The sequence below is a fragment of the Bactrocera dorsalis genome, chromosome 5, assembly GCF_023373825.1.
Source record: "Bactrocera dorsalis isolate Fly_Bdor chromosome 5, ASM2337382v1, whole genome shotgun sequence".
Classification (NCBI taxonomy): Eukaryota; Metazoa; Arthropoda; class Insecta; order Diptera; family Tephritidae; genus Bactrocera; species Bactrocera dorsalis.
The window spans coordinates 66152952-66180498 of NC_064307.1; the positions used below are offsets into that span (position 1 = coordinate 66152952).

At 35.7% G+C, this 27547-nt stretch overlaps 1 protein-coding gene across 5 annotated transcripts in view; it reads right to left on the reverse strand.

Annotated features, from left to right (window-relative positions):
* LOC105225948 (receptor-type guanylate cyclase Gyc76C) overlaps nt 1-27547 on the reverse strand; it is a 140494-nt gene that overhangs the window by 51002 nt on the left and 61945 nt on the right. For all 5 annotated transcript variants that reach the window (XM_049458874.1, XM_049458875.1, XM_049458873.1 and 2 more), the window contains one exon: nt 22449-22737. The gene's annotated coding sequence lies outside the window, so the exon portion shown is untranslated. The remainder of the gene's footprint in view (nt 1-22448; nt 22738-27547) is intronic.

The window sequence follows — 27547 nt, forward strand, 5'->3', positions numbered from 1 at the left end:
AGTTATATACGTAATGCAAAATTTTTCAAAATTTCGTACATTGGATATCCTTGATTTCATATTAAAATGTATAAAAATAATACAAAAAAAAAATCAACAATTTCTCAAACTTTCACATTGTTATGCGAAAATTAAAAACTGCCACATGCAAACCGAATCGCTGCTTGTAACTCAGACATATATAACTTTGTTGCTACAAATGAATAAGGTCCAACGAAATATTTTAATCGCGCACATGTTTTGTTGCACTATTTGCATAATTGACCGCAAATACGTGCCGCAACGCCTAAAGCTGTGCTACGATTTTGTTATTTTGTAATGCGCCGAAGCCGCTTGTTATTTTCACGCCGATTTGCATAAGTCCACACAGCTAATGCAACAAGCTGTGTGTAATCCAATCAAAATTCTGCGTGCCGCCATTGGACATTTTAATCTGTGCAAAATATGTTAATTTTAAGCAGATAACATTAAAAATGAGCGAATTATAATATTCTTTTTGTTGGTTTTCAGCTGAGCGCAAATATATTGTGTCACACGTTTCGGTCATCATTTATTTATTTTATGCATTAGTGCGAAACACACTCACATACTTCCTAATTGCATACAACTAAATGACTAACTGAACAGCGCGTATGCCTGTACTGCATTCAGCAGCGATTTTATGCCTCACAGTTGCATGCAACCATTCAGTGGCAACCACAATTGGAGTTAATTAACCACAAAAATGTAGTGAGTTAATTAGGCTTGAAGCGCACAAGTACCAACAATTTGAAAGCGTTATTTCATGCGAATGCGCCTTAAAGTAGGCAAGAATAATTATCTTTAAGAGAAAACAAGAAAAAAGGTTAACTACGGCTTCACAGAGGCTATATTATGCTTTAATACCTTTCATAGGTGTATTCTTATAGCATTGAAGGGTATAAAAATATGTTTATCCTGCTTGTGATTGTTCAGTTTGTATGGCAGCTATATCATATAGTGATGCGATCTAAACAATTTTTTCGGAGATTAAAGCAGTCTTTTGGATAATAGTCTGTGCCTAATTTCGTGAAGATAACTTGACAAATAAAAGAGTTTTTCATATAAGGACTTAAGTTTGATCGTTCAGTTTGTATGGCAGCTATATGCTAGCGTAGTCCGATCTGAAAAATTTCTTCGAATATGACAGCACTGATTTAAATAATAATACACGGGAAATTTCGCGAAGATAACTTATAAAATAAAAAAGATTTTCATACAAAAACTTAATTTTCATCGTTCAGTTTATGTGGCAGCTATATGATATAGTGATCTGATCTGGGAAATTTCTTCAGATAACTTAGCATTGCTTTAGAAAATAATTTTTGCCAAATTTCGAGAAGATTTCTTGTTAAATAAAAAAGTTTTTCCTACAAAAACCTCATTTTCTTTGTTCAGTTTGTATAACAGCTATATGCTATAGTAGTCCGATCTAAAAGACTTCCTCAAATATAATTGCCTTTTTAGATATAATTGTCCCTGCCAAATTTCGTGCAGATAGCTGATCAACTCAATGAGTTTTCCATACGAGAATTTAAATTCGATGATTCAGTTTGTATGGCCGCTATATGCTATAGTATTCCAATATCGGCTGTTCCGACATATGAGTAGCTAAATGGGGAGAGAACGATGTGTGCAAAATTTCAGGTCGATATCTCACAAACTGATGCACTAGTTCGCGTATATACAAACAGACGGGGTTATAGGATCGCTGACGTTTCCTTCCGGATACTCCAAACTTAGTGTCAAGCTAATGTACTTTGTTAAGGGAATACAAATACAAAGATTCAGATACGGCTCTAGTAATGCCAAAACGCTGCACAAACGCTTCCGAAAGAAAAATTACTCACTGTAAGTGTAAGCGTCCAGCTATGAGTATCATTGTAAATATATAAGCACAGGTGTTTGTGCTGCATTATGATCAGCAGCGAACAGCGCAGCGCGGCTTCCTACAACATGAGCAACACACAATGGCCGCCTGCACAAAGAGCGCGCATACATGTATGCGCCTGCTTGTGAATGCCTTCGCGCGCAATGCGCCGCTCGCTTACTTACTTACTCACTCACTCGCTGGCTGGCTGGCGCGCTTACCCGCTTATTGGCTTGTACAAGCCTCAAGGCCATTTAAAAATACGCGCTACTAAAAATAAACACAGCGCTACTAAAGCGCACAGCAGCGGCGCGCGCGAATAGTCGCAGCGCTGAGAAAACACCATTATGAATGTAAATGCTTTTGAGTGTGTGTATGTATGTGCGTGCTTGTGTATGCCGCAAAATTTGCATGCCGAGGAATTCCGTGGGGTGGAGGGCGCGTAACGCGGCGCTGGCGTGCCGACTGACAAGCGAAATGCAAACAAAGCGTCGACGGCGGCGGGGCTCTGGCTGCGCGTTCAAGCAGGCGTGTGGCCACAAGCGAGGCGCGCTAAACTAGACAGCAGCATAAGCGCAAACCATACAGTTGTGCGTACGCCATAGCTAGCAAGGCAATGTGCTGCGCGCGTTTTATTTTGTATTTGGTTTTACACCGCAAATGTTTTCATTTATGCTGCGTCGCGGTGTTATTATTTTAATGCCAGCCACGCCGCGCTAATACTTTTTATGGGCATGTAAACACGAGTTTAAGCAATAAAACCAAAAAATTATAAAAGTGTTTGGAAACCCAAATTGTCTGGTATAGACTTAAACCAAAAGCGACAACAAAAATGGAAATGCGCATAAAAAAGCGCGTGTGTAGACGAGTGCGCGTATAATTTTCGAACAATTTGTTTAGCGATCAAGCAGATGATCCAATTGCGCAATGGTGAATACGAAAGACTCCGTCTATATGAGAATATAGCTCAGGTACTACATAATAATTAAAACCATTCAAAACACAGTCCATCTATGAATGTGAAGACTTAAAATTAGAAAATTACGTCCAAATGGCAATTAGAAGCGTAAACATACGGTGGTTAGGTTAAGTTAGGTGAAATGATCGAACATAATAGGGAGATCACTTGGACAGCTAGAACGCCGTTCTTATGTGGTACCTAAACTCCTATATTATAGATCATAAGATCCTTAAAAATCGATATAGCGAGCTCAGAGCAGATCACAAAATTGTTGAGACGGCTAATGTGAGATTCGGCTTTGTCTCTTGGTTTGGTGAAGGTAGGACTGCCGGGTTGTTCTACCTTCAACTTTGTTTCCTGGTTTGCTGAAGGTAAGACTGCCGGGTCGTGTCTATGTACCTTCGACTTTGTCTCTTAGTTTGCTGAAGGTAAGACTGCCGAGTTGTCTTGACCGCAGTCTAACAAAAGGAGGAAAAAAGCATGGCTGCTTTCACCTTATCCGCTTCCATTCAAGTGAAGACAACTAACGTCCGACATGTTATTTAGCTTTAAGCTATGAATGCCTATTGCACTACGCAATTTCCGACTGGATTTTTAGTATTACTAATGCCTTTTGGACAATGCCCAATAGGAACTCTCAGGATGGCGGCTTTGCTAAGGGAAGTAGCTCAGTAAATGTTTTACGTTCTACTCTAGCCCAGAAAATCTCTGAACATGATAGTCGATTAACGCCTGCTAAGCATATGCGACGTCCATTGGTTCAGTGCTAGAACGCAAAATGACAACGGGGATTCAACTCGTTCCCACTCAGTTGGAAACGGTGTAAGAGTGCATCCTCTTTAAAGCTCGTTGACTTAGCAGTTTCCAGCAATTCCGCTTTGTTTGGCCACCCAAACCATTCTGATAATGGAGTAGCTTGATGGTATTTCTAGTTCGCATAGACACTCCTCAACTAACTCTTAGCACTCTGTAAGCGAGCTCAGCGTAAATATTTCCGCCATGCTGTCGGAGTGAATGCTCACTTTGCTGCAAGAAGCTGCAGTTCAGCGCAGCACATCCAATGCTACTCTAATAACAGCCACTTATACCTGGAAAAACGTTACAGCAGTCCGGTAGCCTAAAGCGAAATTTGGCTTAGAGCCTCATGTAGAAAACTCCATTTTCAACCTTCCCTCCTCTCTTCGAACCATTCGTGAAACAGTTAAGTGCGTTTTTTCTCCAGTGACTTCTGTCCGTCCACATATTCGTCTTCGGTATGTGAGCAGAGAAAAAGCCGCCTCTGCGATGAAGTAATCCAAGTTTTCAGGCAGACAGTGGTAGGAGAAGGGGATATCGGGGTATTCTTGTTCGGATTCCCTTACATGCCCAGCTTCACTGAGTCCTAAATTTCGGCGTGTTCTAGTTCGGACCTCCTTATACGAGTATACCCAGCTTGACTGAGTCTTCAAGCGCACTTCGCACTCCGATGACAACCGCTTTGTGGATATTTTCAAGCGTTTTGACAAGTGTAGCCTTTTCGATCGGCCTTCTTTAGACGAAAACAGCATAGACTATTTTTCGCTTGAATTTTGTGAAGCCACAACACCATTTTTCGTGAATGTCCGCATATTTTCGCTAAAGCTGCTCTACAAAAAAATAAGATAACTCATGTCTTCCTTACTCTCTCCGCGATACTTGGCCCCCATGACAGCGTTCTATCAAGGATAAGCCTTGGAAATTTCATCTTATCAACAGATTGCAGACGTGGGCTTCCGAAAAAGAGGAGGGGCTTGTCTGGAATCTTATATCAACCAGAGAATGAAACCATTTCGGTGGTACAAAGGAACTTATTGTCAAAATTATGAAATAAAAGTCAAGTGCAAAGTTAGTCTCGCTGTTCCTAATTTCTACAGCGCCTTGCTTACAACGGCACTATGTGCTTAGCCCAAACAGATTACTATACTTATAGCTATTATTTGCTATACCGCTGACAAACAACGCCGCGGCTCAAACTAAACTTTGTTAAAGTCTGTAAACATATCGCGTCCAATTAGCAGCTCGCGTTAGCTTTGCTCGTTTTCACGCCATTTAGCATAGTCTAAAAATAGCTTGATATTACAAATATGATCATTTACATAAATATGACAGGTTCTTAACACAACATGTTTATTGTACAATCAAAATTAGTTTTTTCTTGGAAAACAGATATTTGTGCTCTTATATGTGCATATGTACATATATATATAGAACTCATTTATATGTATGTAAGTGCCATATATAGTACTTATAGATTTAGCACTTCTAAATTTATGCTTAATATATGCTTATGGCCGGCTAGTTTTTTCGAGCCGCCGAAAGCGTCTGCCTTAGAGCAACAACAAAATTAAATATTCAACTCGAAAACTTTCATTCGCGACTAGAAAAAAACTGTAAATATCTATAAATTGCGCATAAATTAACAGACATGTGAAATGTTTGCCAAAGATAACACAAATCAAATGTCAAATTATCATAGTAAACATATATGTACGTACATATATATATAAAAATATATATACATATATTCAAACATACATATATCAGGTCTGTCTCATCTGTGTACAGAACATCAAAATTTGCCAGAAATTCGCATAAAAATATCGCAAAGATAAGATAAACATAAATATTTTTTAGAGGGCATGACAGTGAGAGGAAACATTATAGATCTTGCTTTTTTTATTTTTTTGTTGGTTTTCGCAGAAAATAAATTATGAACTTAATGCAGCTGACAACACGCCAAAACCTGTTAACTGAACTGCTATTATAAGCATAATTATAATATATTATAAGCATAATTATATTATATTATAAGCAGGGTATAAGAACAGAGAAGAGGTTACTTAGGTTTTGACGGCCGACAAAGCACCTATTTTCACCATTTTTTTTTTTTTGTTAATAAATTAATTTATTACAAATTTTGAGCATATCGAAGAGCAATATTTAAATCATGTTTTGTGACTTTTTCATAATTTTTTTTTAGAAATTCAGCCATTGGCAGCTGTGTTCCTGAGGCACTGTCCAAAAACGTCGCCTCGCGGTGCTCAGTATAACAGGCGGCGGATTCATCTAAAATCCACTTTTATTGGTTAGTAGATGACTAAAGGTCATAGTTATTTGAAGAATTTGGAAAAATTGATAATTTTCGGTCTAATTTTTAACACAAATCGCCTTGAACAAATTGGTTGTAATCGAAAAAAAATTCTTCGATCAATCATGAAGTCATGCTATTTAAAAGAACGGTGAAAATTTTCAGTGATATCGCTTCACTCGTTTTTGGATAAATGTTGCCTTCAGTTTTTAAAACAATATTTCAAAAAAAAAAAACACGAAAAAAAAAAATTGATATAGTCAGTACGCGTACAGTGGCGATATACGCTTTTCTTGACATCGAAGGTGCTTTTGATAATTCATAAACAAGGCACTGGAGAAGAGGAATGTTTCGGCTTCAGTATGCAGCTGCAAAGAGGCTGTGCTGCGTACTAGGAACCACAGTGGGGGAGAGTAAGATTCGTCTTGTTACTGAGAGGGGCTGCCCACAGGGTGGAGTTCTATCCCCCTTGCTATGGAGCATAGTAGTAGATGAGCTCCTTGAGATGCTCACTAACAATGGGATGCGGTGCCAGGGGTACGCCGATTTAAGAACACGCTTTGTGACATAGTTCAAAGAGGCTTAAGTCTAGCAAAATGATGGTGCAATACAGTATGGTTAAATATCAATCCGACAATCACAACCGTTGTTCATTTTACAAAGCGAAGATATCGTCTGGGCTTGAGGCCACTAACACTCGGTGGTAGGGAGTTAAAAGTGTCTAAAGAGGTCAAATTAAACACGTGGAACTGACATTGCCCAAAGCTACCAAGGCACTCATGCAGACGCCTAGCTGGAAGATGCTCGGGCTGCAAGCCAGTTATCATCAGATGGCTATATACCATGATCGTAAGGCCTATTGCCATTTATGAAGCGTTTGCTTGGGCATCGGAGGCAACGCAGTCTTCGTTAGACCTACAACCAGCGAAGCTGTGACTGTGCTCAGGGGCAATGCGCACTTGCCCAACCGCAGTACTTGAAGTCATACTGGAGCTCCCACCGCTGCATCTAGTAATCAAACAGATAGCGAAAAATGCTCATGGCAGCAGAGGGTTTTGGCAAAGGGAAGATAAAGTCGTCTCAACAAATAAACGGCGTTACCAAGAGGGTAAACTTTATAAAGAAATTTAGAGTTAAAGCGGAGTGGAGTGATTTCACGCTCAACCTACTATTGAAGGGCAGCATTATGCAGTACACTGACGCCTCGAAAACACCGGAAGGCATTGGAAACGGAAAAGAGTGTGGTGAGATGATGGCACTGGCAGCAGGACTGCGCCGAGCCAAGTTACTACTGGGAAGGTACAACCTTGCAAGGTTTAAAGATATGACCAACCTCCCCCCGAGACAAATTCCGTCTGCTTGTCGCGCTCTACACAAGACTCAGGAAGCACATGTTCAACATAGAAATAGTCTTTTCCGCAAACTGCCGGTTTTGCGACATGGAACAGGAAACTCCCCAAAATCTGATTCTAGATAGCTCAGCAATTTGCAGGCTTAAGGTCCTAGGTTCCATCTACGTGCACAGGGAGCACATCACCTCAGCCGCTCCTGGAATTTTTCAGAATGCTGGACCTTTGTGACCATATGTGATATAGGAGAGGACAGAATACACCATAAGTTGCCGTGCAAAACCTCCATTTTCTATCCATCTATCTAACATCCAGAAGGAAAAGTATGAGAGCCTATAATAAACATTAATACTTGTATATATATAATCAATGTGAAGAACTGAGTTGATTTAGTTATATTCGACTGCTTTTGAGATATCGCTCTGACATTCTGCACATGTCTTTTTCTTCCCTTTCACCATGCTGCCAGCCCAAAGTAATCGATACCACAGCTTAAGAGCCTATAAAAAAACTAACTTTACAAATTGATAAGGTATACTCATACAGCGAGCTTTATTTGGTAAATATACTTAAGCGTTTATTATTTAGATTATAAATAACCCGCTTTAAAGTACTCCACCACAAAGTGACTAAATATGTATGCATGCATGTTCTTTTCACAGTCTTCTTCATAACGCCTACTAAATTTTATTGCTTTTAGGTAACTTTTATGAGCGCATTGGCTTACATTTTTGTCACTTTAACAGCTAAGTGCAGTTATCAAACAGTAAATGCACATAAAATGTCTCATAAATGTTTACATGGCCCACTTGAGCTATACTATATACATACATACTATTTGTAAGCGAAGTGATTAGTGCTGGCTGACAAAGTGAACCGTGCATTCTATGGAGTTACAGTTATAAGCCGCTTTATGCTCGCGGCTTTTGTTAATTACAACTTTTTCGCTTAGCAATTTGGCTCAAAACAATTTCAAAAATATTTATTTATTTAATAACATTTTTTCTAAAAGCAACGCTTTGCCACAAACGCTGCCCATTTTCATTTAAAAAATCTGGTTTGTTATCGTCTGGCGCTTAAAATAGTTATAGTTTTCAAAATTCAATTTTATTCACTTTTTACGTTGGCACACCCGCCAGCGCAGCCAATGTACGGGCGCGCCGACATTGCAGTGACAGCGCAAAAGCGCCGGCGCAACAGCAGCGAGTATATCATAAGTGATATTGGCTAGACAGACGCGACGACGGTGACACACCCGGTAAAGTTTTGAATTGCAAACTAAAAATAGAATTAGTAAAAATCCTACAATATGTACCGCGATACGTATGCGCGAGTGACGAGTGGCGAGCGACTAGTGTGCGCGCTGAATGAATGTTGCTGAGTCGGCGTGCGTTAGCGACGACGAGTGCGGTTGCAGTTGCGGTTAGTTTCATTTCTATTACTGTCGAGGTGCGCGCTTTTGTTGTTACTGTTAAAATTGAAAAGACAGTGAGATAAATTGGATTCGTGGAACTCGTTTGCCGCAACTCGCTGTGACTAAGTTATTTATAGGTCAGCGCCGCTATAAGTCGGGCGTAGTTATATAGGCAACTATGAGGGATAAGTGAACCGAGAAGGGGTACAATGAACTTTTTCACGAATGGGTAGAGGTTAGGAGGGAAGGGCGAAGCATGAGTCTTCTCTACAAATCTCGCCGTCAAACTTGACTATCGTTCACCTGTACTATTTTCTAGGCAGACATGGCTGTACTGACCACGAAAAGCATCAAGCTACTTACTTATCAGACTCGTGCCTTGAGCTAGCAAGATAGAGCATCCTTACCGCGCTCAGATCAGCATCGGAACGAGTTGGATCTCTTGCGTTATAGCAGTAAACCTATGGATCACTCTGCACGACTGCGAGATCCTGCTGGTCTAGAGTGGAATGTTGATTAATAAGTAAGATACGTGAGCCCTTGGAAAAGTTTATCATGCCGCAATCGTAGCAGTTCGTATGGGACATTGTCTAATAGGCATTTCTGTTATAAGGCTAATAATTCATCGTATGCAAAATGTCAAATTTGTATGAAAGAAAGTGTCTTGAAAACAGCCAAACACACTGGGTCAGACTTAGTCTCTTATGTGCTTTTGTGATGCCAAACGAAAAACTACTCAGTTGGCATTCCGGACTTTATTGCGACTGTAGTTATTTTCCTATGTTAGCAAGCTTACAGTTTTCTGTAATACCACTGTGGCCAAACACCCACAAAATAACTCGATGTTAGCGTTTAGAACCCTTTCACTGGTTTTGTCCGCGAACTCAAGGCTAATATCGCTGTCGTACTATCGGAGCAGATAGTCATCACTTTGAAAGGCAGTGCTTCGGGGCAGTAGATATATTGCTTCCTTTACGACAGCCACCTCCGGAAGACGCTGCAACGGTCAATACACCCATAGCTAGAGCTGATAGAAAGTTCCCAACAGTATTTTTATAGTCAGGACCTCGACATTTTTCTTCACACTGAGTCATTTAATACAAAAATATTCCATAAGAACCATGAACACGGACTGATTTTAACTTTTGAGCCGGTCGATTGGCCATCGAGGTCGTGGGATATCACACTGTGAGACTTTTTCCTGCCTGGATATATAAAGTGCAAAGTCTATGCGGACAATCCTGTTTCGATGCAGGTCTCGGAGCAAAACATGACGCTAGTCATTAGCTGAAAAGCTCGAACGAGTGATCGAAAATTGGACTCATCGGATGGACCAACAGAGACGTAACCGCGGCCAATATTAGAAGAAATAATCTTCAAAAAATAAATGCCAAAAAATGTTCTTTCGAATGATAGTAAACATTCCCCATTAAATTTCAAATTTCTGTGTTTTTTTCTTAAAAAAAATAGGCAATCTTGAAATGGCTCACCGTTGATATAGCTGTCTAACTAATTGTTAACTGTTAGCATAAAAATTTTCCATTATAAAGTGGTTTGTAACACCTGTTTAAGCTTTCTGTTGTTCATGCTAAATAGACTCAAGTGCGCACTCTAAGTTTCAGACTATAATTGCTGTTGAATCATCGCTTGATTACCTGCTGGGTTTATCAGGCTTAAGTGGCTACCACTTCATTAAGGCAGCAATCATCCAAAAGCAACAATGCAAAAGAAAAAGAGTAGTCAGCAACAACAATCTACAAGAGAAACATAGTAAGTGGTCGACAGGCGCGTAAGCTAACTACGAGCCATCAACTGCCGAGAAGTCGCTACAAATTGGCAACAAATTGAAATTATTAAGCGCTTATTTATTTGTCTAAAGATTTGTGTCACAATGCTACTGTTATGTACGAACAATGACGATAAGAAATGTGTATTTGTTCAAGCGCAATTGAGTGCGTGATATGACGAACGTAGAGACGATCATTTATGGTGTTAGACTGAACGGTGGCAAGCAGGGTGCATTTGGAGTACGAATTTGTGGGTTTTCTTCTTGGATACATAAAATTAAAAGAAAAAAAATCCCTTCAAAAAAACAGACAAAAAAATTATTTTTTTTTTCGTATTATTTGGAGCATTTTGCACGTCATCATCTGACGTTAATAAACAAGCGTTTGACGCGCGGCGTATCAAAACATTTGGTAGCACGCTTAAAACAATTGAGAGAAGGTTAGATCATTAAGTATGTAAACAAGCGTGGCTTTTATTTGTAGCTTGTGGTTCACAACAGCGCTTCTGCTGTCAGAATCTCAGCTTTGTTTTTGCCGAATCGATGGCTATTGCCTCGGCATATTGTCTTCATCATTAACCCATTAGGCGGTCTAACGCATATAATTGATTATGCTTGTTTATTTGTGGTTTCTTCTAATTTTATTAAAGCGGGCTGTTGATTAATGAAACCGTGAAAACCCAGCGTGTGCTTGAATTAATTTTAGTATGTTAACAATATTTAAATAATTCATATTAATTTATCATTAATAAGAGCAGTTTCAAGGGTCAGCAGGAAAAATTTAATGTTTTGGAGAACTTATTGGTATCTGTATACTAACATGGTCTGGAAGAACTGATGATATTTTAGGTTATAAATCAGCGCTTTCAACGTAGCTTATAGTTGACTAGGGTTTTCTATCTGCATGGGAGATACGCCGTTATGCTATCCGATACTTTTGGTTCTTAGGCAGCTGGTAGCCGTTTGAAGGTATGTATGTGAGCGCTTCCCATGTCGATACTTTAGCTTAAAAGGACATAACAAGATCTTCATCTTGATGTTGCTAGTTCAACTTGTATGGTAGCTACATGCAATAGTGGTCCGATTCGAACAATTTTTTCGGAAATTGTAGCGCTGCCAATATACAATAAGTAATCCTGATGGAGGGGGATATTATCAGAAAATATCTATTAACTTCAGTGTCAGACTTGCTGACTATTTCAGTGTTTTATAACGCAGATATGCCACGAGCTTTGCAGATTCCCAGCGCATAATTGTTGGAAACGTAAACATGATCGTAGAGGAAGCTTTACTACAATCTGCGGGCTATGTCAAAGTATGGTCATAAAGACTAGGCACTGGAAAAAACCCAGCAAGAAGTGGTTGAAGACGAAAGGTACTTACAAAGCGGCAGTCAAAGTCCATGTAAGACATAGGGCAATTGCATGAAGAAAGAGGAGGTAAGTTGAGTTTGAACCAAGCAAACAGTGGTGGAAGGCCGAGCGCACTACACATTGTGACCGCAATTCCCACCTAAGTATTTGAAATTCATGAAACGGTACGAGGGAGGGCTTTTGATCAAAAGATAGATGTCTTCTGGAAGCGAATCAGCGGGGCCGAGAGCTTAACGTCAGGCTCGACTAAAGAAACCCTCAACCTTCAGGGTGGCAATAACGTCCAGCGAGATGGCCAAGAGGCACTAATTCGTGGCGCTCATTGAGCATTAACGTGGCGCTCAAAGGTCCAGGAAACGTGCTGTTCGACGTAGTAAGGCCCATAGGGAAACTATGAGGCCAGTTAGATAAGTGGGGTTTGCTGAGCTTACAAAGAGATGGTTAGCGTCGTGCGGGAACTCATTGCATGCTGGACATATATGTATTTAGAATGTCGAGGCCGATTCTGGATAAGTAAGAGTTTAGAGCTAAGGTATCTAGAGCGAATATGCGCAAGGGTGACTCTAGATGCTCACAACAACTCAAGATTTTCGTTTGGAATGGGTGGTGTTATAATTTCAAGTACGCCATTCACTGGAAGAGAGTCAGTGAAGGTGTTAATGGCTCCAATGTGAATAGCAGTCAGTGTGTGTCTGAACTTAGTTACGCCCGAAGTCTGATCGACGTACTGTTCGATGTCGTCAACGTAATAAAGAAAAGATCTCTTGATGTTCCTAGGAGGCGGTTCCGCTTCAAACAGACAACCACAAGAATGGTTTCCACGAAAATTTTACAGAAGAAACTGCTTCGAGGGGAGATCATTATGTTCCCTGACAAGAAGCATGCGGAGATTTTGATAGCGGCGTTGTTCATACCAGTCATAATAAATCCGGCGGATACATAGCGGCTCTTTCACAAGCAAAATATTGATGTGTCGACGAAAGATTGCAGGGTATTGAAGGTTACCAATTCCGGCAAGCGGAATGACAGTCATAACTACATCCTCCAAATAAACAAATCGACCAAAAACCTCTTGGAGCAGCGAGAAGTCGAAAAGGATCTAGGAGAGATCCACCTTGAACCGCCAAGATGCAGAAATAGTTAGCTGCAAACTCATTTCAAATTTCCTACTATCGCTACTCTATTTAGTTGTTAACTATAGCAAAAGCTGACTTAATTAGTAAGAAAATTACTCAACCGAATGAAGTATACCCCGCCGAGTGGCGAGTTAGTAATATTGCCATTGATAATTAGCCAATGCCACACAGCAACATTTACACAGGCGCTGATTAGTAGGATATGCCACACATAATTTTACGAGCCGATGGGTATTGCTCTAATATGTACATACACATACATATATGTGTATGTATAAATATATAGAGTTAATAATCTCTTCGCGTGAGTGCGTAAATGGTGAACCAATCAATGCTTCGGCGAATCGCACATTGTTAACCCAGTCGCCAATTACTTAGCCGCTGTCAATTATTTAATTTCATATTCGCCGCATTATTCAATCAACGACGACAAAGCGACACGCGGCACGATCTCTCTTTAATTGACTTGTCACAGAGACTTTGGCTAATTGTGGGGCCTATAAATAACCCAATAGTCGGTAGCGTACACACAAAAAACATATGTCTAAATTAATATATAGCACATATGTACATATTAGGGTGGGTCAAAAAAAATATATTTTTTTAGTTTATATTTTGAAAAATAAGTGCTTAGACACTTCTATGAAAATATATGCAAGTAAGAGCTTTTAACTTACATATTAGGGTGTGTCGAAAAAAATTAACTACTTTTTTTCGTTTATTACTAGGAAAAATAAGTGCTTAAACACTTATACGAAAATCTATGCAAGTAAGAGCTTTAAATTTAAATATTAGGGTGAGTCTAAAAATCAATTTTTTTTTACCAAATTCAAAAAAAAAATTTTATTCGTTTACTACTCTGAAAAATACATTCTTAGACACTTTTATGAAAATCTATGCAAATATGATCTTTTAATTTGCATATTAGGGTGGGACAAAAAAAAATAATATTTTTTTCGTTTCTATTCTGAAAAGTAAGACACTTCTATGAAAATCTAGACAAGTATGAGATTTTATTTTACATATTAGGGTGGTCCAAAGGAAATTGGAAATTTTTTTTGCTTCTATTCTGAAAAAAAATGCTTAGACACTTCTATGAAAATCTATGCAAGTAATGGCATTTAATTTACATATGTATTAGGGTGCGTAAAAAAAAACGATTTTTTTTTCGTTTACCAACAACAGTTGAAAGTGAGACATGAATTTTTTAAACTGATAATAATTAAAAAAACTAGAAGACTAAAAGACGGTGGACCTTACCATTATATTTAACAGATCACATCTTGGAGCTGCCTCAGAACTAATTTTCAAGAATAACAATCGAAAAAGTATATATTAGTTTTTTTAACCCACCTTAATACATATATTTTTATTAAGGCGCGTCAAGTATTATACCGTCATACAAACATACATTCATGTATATGTGTATGTGTGACCAGTAGTACGTTAGGCGCCTGTTAGCTGTCAGTAAGCTGCCGCACACACGAATACACATACGCAAGTCCTCTTAGAGAATTTCTCGCGCATTTCGCATATCCAACACAACAACACTTGCATACATGTAGACATATGTAACAACAACAACAAGCTGAGCAATGTGAAGCGCGTAGCAAGAGTTACTTGTAAACCTTTAATTAATGTTAATCAATTTCATTTGACTCTCAGCGTTCATACACACACACACACACATGCATGAAAGTAAAGCTGCATCAGCGCGCAATTCGCCATACAATTCGCTTATTTATGGGCCACTTTCGTTGTGTTCACTTCATTAAATCTTGGCCGCATCGACGCGTCGGCGGCGTGCCGCGTCAAGTGACACGGACTCTTGGTATTTGGCGCAGACGCACACATACACATACATGCTTACTTAAATGGGTAAATACATATATACATGTATGTGGGTGCGTGTCTGCTGGTGGCGGCTCTGGCTGTCGGTAGCAATAGCGTTGACAACCACCATGCCAACAGCAACCTTGACCATGGCATATACGCAACGCACGACAGCTGATCGTCGCTGCTGCGCCTTTATTTATTTGTATTGTATTCTTCTATTTATTGTACTCTTCTATTTATTGCACTAATTTTATTGCGATGCTTATTAAAAGGCAAATTACTGATGTGTTTATATACAGATACATATATGTATGTTTGCATGTGTGTATTTTTGACAGCCACTTCCGGCGTTCTACGCGTTAATTAACCCTACGGCCGCCCGGCTTGTTGATGTTGCGCATCTATGGCGCCGCAGTTATTACGCGAATTTTGTTATTATTTCGTCAAAGATAAAAACTAACAAACAAGCGCTATTTTTAGCTGCCTAACTGCGATTACAGCGCCAGCTTTTGGTTGGTTGCAGTGCATGAGGTGTTACTGCCAGCTGGCGCTCGGCTTTTGTCGTTGGTGGAATTAAAGTAATTTAAGTAATGCAAATATTTAATTGATAATGTTTGACTATTTGTGTTGCATATACGCCTATCTCTGCTTGTATTTTCGGCATTAACGTAAAGTAATAGGTTAGAGACTACATGGTTGCATTAAGTGTAGGCCGAAAGGAACTAGTGCGGTACTAGTCGATATTAAGAGAGCAACAAAAAAAAAACAATAAGAAAAACTTTGACCGCGGCTGCATGCCAGCTATAATACCCTGAACAGTTGTATTTTTTATAGCATAAAAGTATATAAAAAGATCTTAAACTTGATTTTTAGCAATCAGTTTGTATGGAAGCTATATGCTATAGTGCTCCGATCAGAATCATTTCTTCAGATATTAAAGCACTATTTTGGACAATAGTACTTGCAAAATTTCGTAGAGTTACTTTATCAAATAAAAAAGTTTTTCATACAAAACCCTGACTTTTTTCGATCAGTTTGTATGGCAGCTATACGCTATAGTAGTCCGATCTAAGGATTTTGTTCGGAGATTATAGCGATGTCTTGTACAATAATATGTGCAAAATTGCATGCCAATATCTCGTCAAATAAAAAAGTTTTCCATACAAGGACTTAATATTTATCGCACTGCTTATATGACAGCTATATGTTATAGTAGTCCGATTTGAAAAATTTGTGCGGAGATTATAGCATTTCCTTTTACAATAATATGTGAAAAATTGCAATCAAACAGCGTGTCAAATAAAAAAGTTTTCCATACAAGATCTTGAAATTGACTGATCAGCTTGTATGGCAGCTATATGCTATAGTGGTCTGATCTCAAAAATTTCTTCGTAGATTATAGCATTGGCTTAAACAATAATATGTGTCAGATTACATATAAATATCTCGGCAAATAAAAAAGTTTTCCATACAAGGACTTGATTTTGATCGTTCAGTGTATATGACAGCTATAAGCTATAGTGGTCCGATCTGAACGATTTATTCGGAGTTTGTAGCTTTACTTTATATAATAATCCGTGCGAAATTTCACGCAGATATCTTGAGAAATAAAAAGCTTTTCCATACAAAAACATGATTTGAGTCGCCCCTTTTGTAGGGCAACTACACCTAAAGTGGTCCGATAGACGTCCAAAAAGCAAATACCAAAAAACAAATACCAAAATTAAACAAAGTAGCTTAAAAATAACCCCATATTTGCTACCGAAATAGCATTAAGTATGGTCATTAATAAATTAGGCGCTAATGCTTAAATAACTACAAATTATTATCGCAGTAATTAATCAATTATTTAAACACATTCAAAAACATACACGCTGCCGCAAAAAGCCCAACAAACAAATGGCAATAATTTGAACACAAAAATTAACAACAAAAATAATTAATAACTTTTTTCACACGCTCGTTGACAGGTGCCGCTGTTTCTTTTGCTGTTGTTTTTTGTGTGCTTCAAACGCTATATACATGTACAATTGGCACATATGCGCTTGAATTTTATCCACATACACACTCATGTTTATGCATATGCACAATTAAATATATGTATGTGTGTATATCCGCTTGTATGGCTTAAGCTTCACACGTTTAAGCCACTTCATGCGGCCAACTCATTTCGGACTTATGCGTAATTACTTCACGCTCAATTGTTGTTGTTATTGTTTACTTTTTTCTCATTGTTTTTCTGGCATTTTTTTGTTTTTTTTTATTTGGTTTGCATTTTTGTTTGAACTTTTTCAAGCATTGTTGTTGCCCATGTTGTTTAGCTCGTGCTGCTATTGACTTAATTACAAAATGAGCACTTATTTATTTACATTTAATTTCGAATAACAACAACAAACAAAGCCACTATGAAACGCATTACAAAATAAACAAACAACAACACACACACAACAAACAGAGGAACATTAAAAAATAAAATAATAATATTGGCAATTCAACGACTTATTGTAGTTGTTGTTGTAATGTGAATAATTATTTAAAGCTCATGGCAAACAAACAATATTTGTATACATATGTTTGTATGTGTATATACTAAATGGTCGCGGTTTTTGAAATCAATGCGGCAGCCGACAAGAACGTGGGTGTTGCCACGTAATTCATTGTGTTATTATACGCCACATAAAACATTTATTGCTGGCTGTGTGTGCTTGTTGTTGTTTTAGACAATAGTTGTAAATTGAGAGCAGTTAATGCCAAAAACATAGTAGTCTTAGATAGCATGCTGGAAAATGTATCACGATAGGTTGGTTGAAAAGGAAGGCGCAAGAGCAAGATTAGGGTCATTGTTTTCACGGGCCGTAGGTCGTAACAAAACTCAGTAGATTTGGTAAAATACATATTATTTTTTCAATGCCCAATGTATCTTAAGTTCGAGCTTTCGGAGCCGTGTAATATATACCGTCTCACCCAGCTGAAGGCTGAGCGTTCGCTTGTATAAAATTCCAGCGTCTCATCATCTTCAGCGCATGCTCTGCATTCCGCCGAATCCACTTTTACAATGTTATGAATGGATACCATAGCGAAATTGCGCTTGCCTCTGCCCTGTGATGATAACTACCATATTACTAAGTTCCCTTCTGCATTGAAGTAGGAGCCTTTTTGAAACTTTTTGAGGTATGGCCTGTGTTACTGAAAGAACTGAGTCTGGAACTGCATAAAGAAATTTTTTCTCCAGCTCCCCGAGTAGTCCAGCTCGACTGCCTTTTTATTTCCTGCTATTTCTATATAACCGGGTACCCAGGTGATACTAACCGAGTTACCTACTGAGAGTCTGCTTATTGCCTGCTTACAGGCAACGCAGTGAGACTCAGTATTGATGCTTTGGAGAACCCTAATTGCTGCTCAGGTAGCTTCTTCTTTGCCCGTATGCCGACGTCATACTTTGCGGACGGCTCAAAGCTTAGTGAGAAGGTTGATGAAGGAGTTCACTGTCAGGAGCTCTCATCAACTCCATCTTAAGACTTCCTGACTATTACATGGTCTTCCAAGCCGAGGTTGCAGCCGTTAAGGTAGGAGTAGATTTACTGCTCCGGAGTGGAGCATTTTTCAGAGAAGTGACCATTCACTCAGATAGCAGAATGGCGATACTAACCTTGAACTCAATAACAGTGCGTTCACCATCAGTACATGCGATGTTCCAAAAGCCTTTTGACCCAAGATCGATCGCAAGATATCAAGTGATCTCTTTGCCTTCAGTAAGGCTAGCTTCTACCTAGTTGTGGGACTTTTTAGTGTCCATTGCCCTATTGGCGTCCATGCTGTAAGGTTGGATATCCTATCAGACATCATCTACAGAAGCTGTATGAAAGAATATGAGGTAGAAACAACTCAACACTTCCTTCTTGACTGTCCCGCGTTTGGGAGGTCAAACCTTGAACAATTCGGAGCGCATACCTTCAGACTTCCTATCAAAATTTATATTGTGTACTAAGCTTTTGGCTAATTTATAACATCGAACACAAGAGTTCTTCTTTTCTTCACAAAAGACCTTTGATCAGCCATCTAACCTAACCTAAGCTAACCTTTAAAAATGCAAATACATCCCCTCTTCTTCTCCGCTCGCCAGTAAAATATATTTCTTTCATTTTTGTTCTTCTAACTTTTTTATATTTTTTTTGGATTTTTTTTTTGCTTTCAAAAACTATCTACCTCGATTTATGCTACCAATAAGAAAGAGAAAAATAAGTATAGAAAAAATATCAGTTAATAACTAAAATATCACGAAATCATGTGTTTGTGTCTACGAATTAGGCCTATTAAATATTTACTCATTGATAAGATTAGCTCAGACCCATGCGAGCGCAAACATTATATTACAACAACCATATGATTGCACTAACTTTCCATTTTATTTACAAAAGCTAGCATAAAAATAGTAACAGGCACTTAAGTAAATACAGAAAATATAATTATGTGTTATTATTGTTGTTGTAATGCAACAAATTGCTTTATTAATTGTTGTGCATTGATTAGGCTTTTAAGCTTAACTAATTTATCAGTTAATAACAGAGAATGTAAACAGCGGCGTGTCACCATAAACATACACACATACTTACACACACATATATTATACATATGTATATGTATATATGCACTAACCGCCATTAATGCTTGACTGTTATAGCATTTGAAAATACACAAATAACCGTAAAGAATTTCTTCTCGCGCTTTTTGTTAAGCTTACGCGGAATACAATGGCATAAAGTGAACACGTGTATTTGACAGTTTAATTGACATACGGGCAAGCAGTGGCAGTGTGGTGGCATTGCTGGTGGTGGTGGTGAGCTGGGCTGCAGTGTGAGGGGAGTTCATGGTGGTTCCCCCCAGCAACGCAGCGAAGGCGCTCAATTAGCTGAGCGTTGTGCTTGTCATGTAGCATTTTAAGCAAAAAAAAGCTTATGAAATTAATCCGCGACATAAAATACCGATAGACGCTGCGCTGGAGTAGCAAAATAACACAGGTGCACAGTATATTATATACGGCAATATGTTAAATTAGAAACAAGTGGTTGGAGATATTAAACGTGGCTTCAAAGGTTGAACATGAAATTAATCTGCATACTGTGGCTTCAGGGAATAGAGCGGTCAAATAATTTTGGTGTTAATGAAAAGAAAAATAATGAAAAAATTATGAAAATATTTTGGAAAATTATATATGGAATTTTGTGAAAATATAATGTCAATTAAAAAATTTTCATAAGAAAATTTTTTTTTCATTATATGGCACCAATTTGTTATTTCCTTAACCCTGAAAAATTATGGCATCTGTGACTAATATTATATTAAATTATACCTTTATAAACAAGAAAAATAATTGATTTTGATCGGTCGGTTTGTATGGCAGCTATATGTTATAGTGGTCCGATCTGGATAATTTCTTCAAAAATTATAGCAATATTTTGGCTAATTATATATGCCGAATTTTGTGAACATATATTGTCAAATTAAAAAATTTTCATACGAGGATTCGATTTTGATCGTTCAGTTTATATGGCAGCTATATGTTATAGTGGTCCGATTTGAACAGTTTCCTCAAAAATTATAGCTATATAGTGGCTAATAATATACGTCAAATTGCGTGAAGATACCTTGTCAAATAAGCAAGTTTTCCATACAAGAACTTGAGTTTGATCGGTCAGTTTGTATAGCAGCTATATGTTATAGTGGTCCGATATGGCAGCTATATGTTATAGGGGTCCGATCTGGATAATTTCTTCAAAAATTATAGCATGCATATATATGCATTTTTTATATACACCGAATTTTGTAAAGATACTTTGTCAAATAAGCAAGTTTTTCATACAAGAACTTGATTTTGATGGTTCAGTTTGTTTGGCAGCTATATCCTATAGTGATCGGATAGTAGTGGTTCCGACAAATGTGAAACTTTTTAGGAAGAAAAGCACGTCTGCGAAATTTTAGGCCGATATCTTAAAGACTAAGAGACTAGTTCGCGTACAAATAGGCAGTTGAACACGACTAATCCGACTCAGGCCTTCAGAGTGGTTATATATGTACATATGTCACATAAAATGTAAAAAAATTTAACATCACTTTTCCGAAGTTTACAGATGAAGAAAAAACGATAAATAGAAACCACTCACATTGAAACAAAATTTCAGTTTTGGTTATAAATCGGTTATATATTGGTTATCATACACTCATATTGAAACAAAATTTGAGTTTTCGTTATAAAACGGTTATGTATTGGTTATCATACACTCATATTGAATTTAAGTTTTGGTTAATCAAGTTATGAATCGGTTATATATTGGTTATATATTGGTTATATATTGGTTATAGATTGGTTATCTGACAGCGATTTTTGATTTTTTTGGTTGACGATGCCCTCTTTTGCATTTTTGGTGACGATATGTGGTATATATTTTAGAGAGGCTCCAACTGTCCTTCCTTTTGGGTGTTACAACATTCTTGTCAAATTCAATATACCCCTAACAGGCATGAAAATAGTTAATATTATACATATATGTATGATATTCACTCATGTTTCTGCCCTAAACTGATGACAAGCCAAGAGACTGGTAGTTCATATACTATGTCAGTGCATAATGCACGTTCGACAAAAACAGAATTTCAAAACATAAGCTACAAGCTTATACCAAGCTATGATTTCTGTGAAATGATTTGCTAATCGTGAACATTACACAAGCAATACATCATCAGACAGTTCTAATGAAAACGATGGTTTGCTGCTTGAGATTAATCAAAATGCACAAATCGAACTAATTTGAAACGAAATTCGCGGTAGTTGTGTCAATAAGCTCACTTACATTGGAAAAAGCTACTGTTGGGTGGTTAAAAAGGGTAAAATATGGGTTATATATCTAGTAAAGTGGTAAAATTTCGGTTATACTTCTTCCAAAGTGACAAAATTATAGAAATTAAGGTATGAGCTTCGAACTAAAAATAAAAGTAACAAAAATTTAGGAGGAGCTTCAAATTAGGTGTGAATCCCTGCAAAATTTGAGAGCTAAAGTTATAACACCTAGAAAGCTGTGGTCTTAACTTCACGCATTTCACTGGTAATCTTTCAATTTGGCGAGTAATACAAAAATCCCACAAAAATAGCAACGTTCCACCAAGTATTTGGTATCATTGTTAACAGAAAACAAATTGAACTATTTTTACTTTGTTTTTGATTTTCCACGCTGCTACAGCCAACATCACAAGCATACAAATATACAAACATAGGGCCAACAGTACCGCATTTGACCTGCCCATGCCTCTATTTGACCAAAACCCACACGGACGAGCGTTATTGTTTGTGTGTATGCTGAGTGTTATAGCAAAATCTCGCCGAACAAACAAACAGCAAGCGGAAAAATTTCACGCAGCTTATTGGCAGTGAAGCATTGGAATTCCAGCAACAAAAACAAAAAACAACAATAAAAATAAATAACTATATATTCACAAAAAATATTGACACTAGAAACATTTTTGCTCGCCAAATCAAAGGCACATACGCACACACACACACACATATACACATTTATATAATATAACGGTTATGAAATTACTTACGCGATATTGTTGTTATTGTTGCAGTGCACGTGCTTGTTTTGGCGATGCTTTTTTGTTTAGAACACACCGTTTGTTGCTACAACTTTGCTCTGGCAATTTTTGATTAACACTATTGTTGTAAGCAACAATTGCTATACCGTGTTATTTTATTTTCTTTCGCTTGTGGAATTTTCGTATATTATTGTGCTGCTATTTTACGCTTGCGTTGCGCACAACCGACAACCGACCACAATGTTATATAAATGCAACGTATACACTTTGACGAGCTGTTTTAGACCGTTATCCATAACTGCAATGAGAAGAAAGAGGAGCATTATTTAAAGGTGTGCAAATGTTGAAATATAATTTAATTGACTTTATAAATGAAAATATACAATTTTGGCTTGGAAATAAGTTGAAATAACAAATAAACAATGAATCCAATTTGAAAAATTTTTTTTATTAGTTTTAATAATTTATAATAGAATATAAATGTTGAAAAAATTAAAAAAAAAATGTCCAAAAAATTATTAAAAATTTAAATTTTAAAGCTAAATAATAAGAAAAGTTTTTTAATATTTTTTACTTTGTAGAAAAACAAAAATAAAAAAAATCGAAAATCAAAAATAATTTTTGAAAAAAAAAACAATAATCCAGAAAATCGTATTAAAAATTTAAAATTAGAAAGAAGTGAAAAAGTGTTATTTTTTATTTTGAAAAATATTAATTAAAATTAACTTTCGAATTTCTAATCCAAAATGTCGGATTGAAAAATAAAAATAAATTTTTGTTCAAAAAATCGTTTTATAAATTAAAAATTTGCATCTTATTTTTTTATTTTTGAAATCCCAAAAATCTTATTTAAAAATGATTTTCTAAATTCTAATTCCACATAGCAGTTGGCATAATTTAAAGAAACGAATTAATCAGAAAATAGTATTAAAAAATAATAAAAAGTTTTTCGAAAAATTTCGAAACTCAAAATTAAAAACAAAATTAATCTAGAAAATATTATTAAAAATTGAAAATTAAAATTAAATAAAAATTTTAGTTTTCAATTTTTAATAATAGAGTAAAAATTGCACTTTTTAATTTCGAATATAAAAATTTCAAAAAAGTGTCATCCAAAAATGCATATTAAAAATCAAAAATAGGAGCGAACAATATGAAATATTTTTTTATTTTTAAAATCCCGAAAATTTAATGAGAAAATAATTTTCGAAGTTCTAATCCAAGATAACGGTTAAAAAATTAAAAAACAAATTAATTCAAAATAACTATTAAAAAATTAAATCAAAATAACGGTTAAAAAATTAAAAAAAGGAATCCAAAAAATCGGATTTTAAATTAAAAAATTAAATTTTTGAACCTTAATACTAGGGTAAAAAATAATTAATTTTGCAATACTGAAAATCGAATTTAAAAATAATTTTCGAAATTGGAATCCAAGATAGTGGGAAAAATTAATACAACACAACGGTTGGAAAAATTAAAAAAAAAAAAACAAATTAATCTTGAAAATCGTAGTCAAAATAAAATAGAAAATTAAAACTTTTATCCTCACTGCTGAAATGAAAAAAATTAATTCTTTTTTATTTTGCAACCCCGAAAATGAAATTTAAAAATAGATAGAAATATTTATCAAAATTTAAGCCAAAAAAAACATCGTTTTAAAAATTAAAATTAAAGTTTTTATGCTAAACATTGGAGTAAAAAGAGCGTTCTTTTATATTTTGAAATCCCGAAAAAAATTTTAAAAATTTTATTACATTTTTAAAAATATACGCATATACACATATGTACATACATACATCCATATATTAATTCATGCCTGAGCCAATACTGATAAATGTTGCATCATATTAAGCTGTGATAATGCTGAAAAGTACTAAAATCTTCGACAGCACCAGTAATAAAAAGGTCAATACGAATTGAATAATAAAACTTCGAAGTCGGCAAACAAAATTATTTTATGTTGAACAATAGTGTGAGATATTAAATTTTTGTAGTCTCACAACTTTCGCAGAGATTTTTATGAAGTCCAAATAGACTTGTGACATTCTCAATTGAATGGCAACAATGGAGCAATTAGCTAATTACCCAATTAATACATATTATATGTACATATGTATGTATGTAATTAGCAACAGATTGTTGTATAATTTTCTATGCAACGTTGTGCATTGGCTCAGTTTAAAACCGCTGTTTTAGGTTAATACGAGATGATATTAGCGAATCAATAGAAATCAGAAATAATTTGTATAAAAAATAATTTTTATATAATAAAGAAAAAATTCAAAAAAAAAAATCAAAAAATATTTTTTTAATTAGTATTTATATAATAGAGCAAAAACGCAAAAAAAAGTCTCAGAAATAACTTTTATAAAAATAATTTTTACATAATGAAGATAAATTCAAAAGAACAGAAAAATGGTGATCCCTTCAACGCGGATTCCTTTGAATCAGAATTAATTTTTATAAAAAATAATTTTTTTAATTAGAGAAAAATTCCAAAAAAAAAATCAAACAATATTTTTTTAAATAGTATTTATATAAAAGAGCAAAAATGCAAAAAAAGTCAGAAATAACTTTTTTAAAAATAATTTTTACATAATGAAGATAAATTAAAAGAAAAAACAGAGAAATGGTGATCCCTTCAACGCGGATTCCTTAAAATCAGAATTAATTTTTATAAAAAATAATTTTTTTTAATTGTATGTATATTAGAAAAAATTAAAAAAAAAATCAAAAAATATTTTTTTAAATAGAAGGAAATCAGAAATAATTTTTATACATATTATATCAGAAAAAATTCAAAAATAAAATTAAAAATAAATTTTAAAAAATTTTTATATTATAGATAAAAATTTAAAACAAAAACAACTTTGCCATATAAGTTTTTCCTACAGGATTCTTAGTTTTACCAGCAAACGAGTTAAAACGCTTTTAACCCTAAAATATTCAATCAGAGTCCAGGCTTCCGCTAACTGCCCTCAATTCGCACCTAAAATATGTTTCCTTTAATTTTTGCTATTTCTTCTTTCTTCGTCACTGGGTTTCAACCTACTATGCATTTTTTTCGCTTCTCATCTCTTCAAGTCTTCACCATTGGCTTACAATAAAAATATTTTCTACTCACTTTCAGCAAGAAACTTTGATTTTTGTTGTGTTGGAAGCTGTAAAAGCTGCTGACTTCATTTTTTTTTTGTTTTGTATAGTTAATAAATTAGGCTTCCTTTTACAGCGTTCTTAACACAATTGCTGTCTAAAGCGCTGTCAAAAGTGCTGTCAAAACCCGATAGTTTTAACTCGAAGCGTTCAATATTTCGGCTTCGACTTTTTTGCCTCAGAGATTTCACAAACAAAATACAGCTTTTTTTGACAGCTGTCAAAAAGGAAATTGTTGAAGCTAATTTGAGTACTTTTGTGCACCAAGCCTTTTCATGTTTGGCTTATCTGCTTGCTTCTTTGAGCATATTACAAGCCTCGAGTTGTTTCATAGCTGTAAAGCAGTTATGTTAAGTATCAAAATTTTTGCTTTCTTAAAAGCTGAAAAGAAGCGGAAGGAACGTTACTTAATATTATATAATACATTATTAATATTGGTCGTTCCAGCAGAAGGAAAGCTTTTTGATCATTCATGCATACATACATACATATGTACATATATTAATCTCATTTAATACCAAGTCTGTTTGCTCATATCAAAAAGAGTTGGAAGAGCTTTCGCATAGTTTCGCCAGTTTTAAACATAACGCATGTACTATAGTATGTGTATTTATATACCTGATGTACATATTTCCATAAAGATGTGTGTGTTGAATTGCAGAACTGAAAGTGGTTAGCATGTTATAACACAAGCGAAGTTTTTTTCAGCTAAAGCGCTCAAAGCGAAATAAAAACAATTAAAAAATATATGTTTGCACATAAGAACGTATGTCCATAAGAACATAAGTATATGCATACATACATAAAAATACAATAATCACCAGTAATGGCAAAATATAACGGTTCCACGTACCATACCCCCATACAAGTATGTACGTATGTATGTGTATATGAGCTAAGGAATGTATTTACCATAACGTTTTGTAGCCATTTGGTCTGATAAGTTTCGGCATGTCATTACAATAACAATACATACAACAGTCGAGTTATTTATGGCATTAATGTGCTAAAAATATAATTTTTTATGCGCAAATGTGCTAAATGTGTAGCAGTTAGCAAACGTTTGGAGGCGGTATGTCAACGAAAATACTGGAAAACGTTATAAATTTATACCAGCACATATTAAATAGCATTCTTAAGCCAGATTAGTGCAGCGCGCATATGTGCTTAGTCATACGCACGCGGCCTGTCGCCTTTTATCAGGCTTAAATAACAAAATTTTAGCAGCGTTGCCAGAAAACTGTAAAAATAAGTTTACACAAACAATGTGTACAGGAAAGAGACGTTTATGGGTATATAAAATTTATTTAAAAACAAGTCAACATAACTTTAACAAATAAAAAAGTTTTCCATTCAAGTACTTGATTTTGGTTGGTCAGTTTGCATGGCAGCTATATGCTATAGTTGTCCGATCTGCACAATTTCTACGGAGATTGTAACGTTTTCTTTTAAAATATTCCATGCAAAATTTTATGAAAATATCTCGTCAACTAAAAAAGTTTTCCATACCAAGATTGGATTTTGATTGAGTAGTTTGCATGGCAGCTATATGCTATAATGGTCCGATTTAAATAATTTCTTCGGAAGTTTTAGCAATATTTTTGGAAATAATCCATACGCAATTTTATAAAAATATCTCATAAAATAAAAAAGTTTACCATACAAGGTTTGTTTTTTATGGATCAGTTTGTATGGTAGCTATATGCTATAATGATCCAATCAGAAAAAATTCTTCTGAAGTTGTAGCGTTGGCTTTTAAAATATTATAAGCCAAATTTCGTGAAAATATCTCGAAAACTAAAAAAGTTTTCCTTACCAACCCTGGATTTTGACCGCTCAGTTTGTATGGCAGCTATATGCTATAGTGGTCTGATCTAAGCAATTTTTTCAAGAATTGTAGCATTATTTTAGAAAATAATCCATACCAAATTTCGTACAAATATCTCGCCAAG